This window comes from Ipomoea nil, unplaced genomic scaffold (assembly GCF_001879475.1).
Source record: "Ipomoea nil cultivar Tokyo-kokei standard unplaced genomic scaffold, Asagao_1.1 scaffold1043, whole genome shotgun sequence".
In the NCBI taxonomy this organism is placed as follows: Eukaryota; Viridiplantae; Streptophyta; class Magnoliopsida; order Solanales; family Convolvulaceae; genus Ipomoea; species Ipomoea nil.
In genome coordinates, this window is record NW_017617471.1 from 12,721,866 (window position 1) to 12,726,522 (window position 4,657).

Sequence of the window (4,657 nt, forward strand, 5' to 3'; positions counted from 1 at the left end):
GTCAAAAGTGGGCAGATCCCTTGTGCAAACCAGCATTTGGTCCGGTCTACTGAGCCATTGAGTCACTGTGATTTACATCCTCCCAAATGTTTTGTCGGACTAAGGTTTGGAGGGCTCTTGGGGTTGAAAATTCAACCTTTTGGGAGAAAGTTATAAAACATCCACGTACCATTAGAATATAATTCAACAAAAAGAAATGAATATAAATAGTGAAATTGAGGCCACTAGTTTAATTTGGAGACAATGAAATTACGTAGCTCCCAAATGTTTAGTTGACAAGAAAACCAATGGAAAAATTACCCAAATTGCAATAATGTGCTCATCCGATCAATGTCGAGTAGTCACACTTTGTTCTACTTTTAGAGAAAAAAGTTGGACAAGTTGGGCCAAAAAAGGTGAATTAGAACAATATAATCCATAAAAAAGATGAGGGGATATGTTTTCAACTTGTTGGCCAGACACTCAAAAGTAGCATAACAATATAGTATATTATCCTATTGATCCTTTCAATTATCTTGGTGTGTTCTTGATTCAGTAAAGCCATCAATACAATGATGTTATACATTATAATTCAAGACAAGGTAATAGTTGCACTTACTAAAGTCAATTATACATTATAATTCAACTGTTATTCATCAATAGATGAACACACTACAAAAGAAACATTATATTAACATTGCATTTATCTCCTTTAAAAAAAAAAAAAAACACTCCATTTATCTTATTTTACCTATCATATTTATTATTTATTATTTATTAATCAAATCAATTCTTTTTCTATGTCGTTTATTTTCTTGAAAAAAATTGCACCTTTGGTTTTATCATATTCACACTCCATTTTTTTGTTTTTGTTTTTGTTTTTTGTTTTTTGTTTTTGTTTTTGTTTTTGTTTTTTTTTTTTTTTTTTTTTTTTTTTTTTGTATTATAAGTACTATTAATAGGAGCGTTGTAGTCTAGGTTTTTTAGGATAAAACAAGCTACGGACTACGGTTTAACGTTTGAGCACTCAAACGAAGAAACCCGACGAACTAGAACACGACTTTGTGTAAAATCACCTACTCAACCAAAGGCTTATATAAGAGAAGGGGGATAAATATCATTTATTGTGACATTAAAACTGATAATAAAATCAATTTATGTAACCTTCATAATAGACAAACATTAATATGAAAATTAATTCTAAAATTTAAAATTTGAATTAATTCAAAACTAATTATGTTTGAATCAAATTTAATACGTTCCAGAACGGTATGAGTTAACCAAATAGTAAAACCCACCTCGAGGAGTTAACTCTTTGAACCCATCCGAGAAGTAGACTCTCGCCATTAACTATTCGGTCACAAGGTCGAGCAGTCACTACTCAGTTATTTTTGAAAAGGAAGTATCGAGTACTCTTATTAGAGAGAACCTTTATGTTATATAATTCAACCCTTTTTTAAAAGTCTCTTGTATATATAGTGGTGCAAATCCCCTTCTTTTTTCAATGTGGGACAAATGCTACTTATAAGCCTTTCTGCCTTCATTTTCCAACTCAAACTAGCTTACTTTGAGAATCAATTTCTCATTCACCCATTATTCGTTTTGAGCGTACAATATATCGATCTCTTCGTTTTACTACGAAGAACTCGAATCCACTTTGACCCGAACCAAATTGAAAGTGGACCCCCTTGTACCACAAAATAGCCACTTACAATATCATTTTTGCTATATTTTTCAATCATCCCCCACACGAATGAAAAATTGATTTCCGTCCAGGGCTGTTTTAAAAAATGGAACGACTGTATTCAACGGTCGATCCCTGCATATGATAGGTAGGTGTTACCCTTTGAACCTTCCCTTGTGAAGATATATTTACTCTACTGGATGTTCGGTAGAACGTGATGTCTTTGAACTGACTGCCATTTGTGTAGACGATGATATATCCCACACAGGAACCTTCCAACCATGTTCTGCTCTCATGACTATGCCCGTTTTGGTCATGGGCCACCCTTACTGGTTCTGCAAGAGATTCTAAAGAATTTAGCTAAATCAATTCTCCTTTGAAGCGACCCCACTTCTCTCTAACATAGGTGATTATTTTCTTAGTATCCCGCATACTCACACATGTCAACCGACATTCGAATCATTAAAGCATCAACGTGCTATCCTCGTGCAGGAGTCATTGTTCTAACGAAGAATGGTTAGCGAGTCTGGGACCCCACAGTGACACGCTTTGTTCCATAATTTAGTTGTCCTATTGAAACTAGGTGCTAACTAGGTTGGGTATCAACTATAGAACTTTATTCCATTTGAATCATTAAAGCATCAACATGCTATCCTCGTGCAGGAGTCACTGTTCTAACGAAGAATTGTTAGCGAGTCTGCTTCGTTCCATAATTTAGTTGTCCTATTGAAACTAGGTACTAACTAGGTTGGGTATCCACTATAGAACTTTATTCCAAGGGAGGGAAATGATATAAACTTTGTAGTGACTTTTTTTTTTTTTTGAACACTATTGACCCTGTTGGCCTGTTACATGTAGTATATGTTCATATATACTTTCTCAACCTACTGAAGCCCAGTTAATACCGCCTCCACTAAGGCTCGAACCCATGGCCTCCCATTTGGGAGAGTCACTCCATGTTGCTTGATCATAAAGTCTTTGACTATTACCTAATGATCGAACATCTAATAGTAACTTAATGAATATACAATTTTGTCCTCCCAAATGCTCTGTCGAGTCGGAATGTGGGGGCCCTTAGGGTTGGGGCCGAGTTTAGCCTTTTGGAAGAATGAATATACAATTTTGACTTAATTTAATTATATTGTTAGTTAAATAATTTGTTTAAAAAATAATATTAATATTGGTATCATTTAAAACATCTCAATTAAAATATTTTAATGATATATTTTTGTAGATTAATTTTATTCTTACACAAAAGAAAAAGAGAAAAATAAAGTGAAGTAAAAAGATAATTTAGAGATGGAATTATTAATTTATTAAAATTAAAATTTTAAATAATTTTAAAAATTTCCCAACCATTCATTTCGCAACCGGTTAGAATGGGTTTACAAATTATTATTATAAGTACTACAGATGTGTCATGCGATATATATGTCTTAATTAGTTTATTTTTAAATTCTTAATTAATTGACTGTTTGTGAATGGAATCAACCCCAAAAATAGTTAATTATGTAAGATACTGTCAAATGATACAATGTTAATTAAAAATTTTAGTTCATATAATAATAATATTAACAAATATTTTGTAGGGATTAAAATACTCTATAGAAGGTTATTCGTAATATAGTGTAGTTCAACCAATGACGTTTGGATTAGAGTTCATATACCCTCAAAGCAATATTTAAATTTAGGATCATCTGCAATATATATAATTCTGCATGTAGTCACCACTCACTAGTAATGCCGCTTGGGTTAGTTTGGCAAATTTTACAGTATACCATGTTCCATGTAGCTGTGTGATCCATAAAGTAAGTATTATTAATTATATTCTAATTACACTTCAGTTTCATTTGACAATATAATATTATTTTGTTTTTCAGTTTCATTTTTTCACACATTGGTTTTATTATAATAATACCAAAATATAATTTTAATTTCACTATAGTTTCATTTGACAATATACGTTATTGCTTGATCGAGCTCTATTTTGCAGTTTCATTTTTCACATGCACAAGTTTAATTATAGTAATATTAAAGTGTTATTTTAATTACACTCTACGTTCATTTGACAATATATGTTATTGTATGATTGAATTTTAGTTTCATTTTCCACACACACTAATTTCATTATAACAACACTAAAGTATCATTTTAATTATATTACAGTTTCATTTGACAATAATATACGTTGTTGAATGAGCTCTGTTTTTTAGTTTCATTTTCTACACACTAGTTTCATTATAACAACATTAAAGTATCATTTTAATTCTACTACAGTTTCATTTGACGACCATAGTGGCATAGTTCTCTATGTGGACTATAGTCCACTGTATAACAATTGGGGTTAGTTTAGTTGATCGAAATGCTAGACCATTTCAACTAATATACATATACATATACATATACATATACATATACATATATATATATATATATATATATATATATATATATATATATATATATATATATCCAGTGGTCATTTGTTACAATCGCTTTCTGTTTGTTTAATTTGCTTGTTTTGTTTTGTTTTGTTTTGTTTTGTTTTTATTTTTTTTGTTTTTTTTTTTGTTTTTTTTTTTAGGTTTAGAATGAAATGTTTCACATAAGAATATTAAAATAAAATAGGGTTTAGAGAGCCAATGAACTTTTGACTTAATAGTTTGGAGAGAAGTCTCTTTGACTCCTAGTATATATCAGTTTCTTTTTGTTGTAATGAGTTAGATTTTGGCCCTTTTTAGCGATTAGTGACACTGAATAAGGCAAGTTATACTTTCCACATTGATGAATAATGTTTATTTTTAATATATTAAAAGTTTTTTATTTTTGTATTGTAGATATTATTTGGTAGGTAGTACTTAGTATATAAATAGTGTATCTTTAACATACAAATAATGAACCTCCAAAAAATGAACATTTAATGTATTAAAAATAAACTTTTAATATATTAAAAATGTATCTTATGTCAATGTTTCATTTACAAGGTAGATTGTG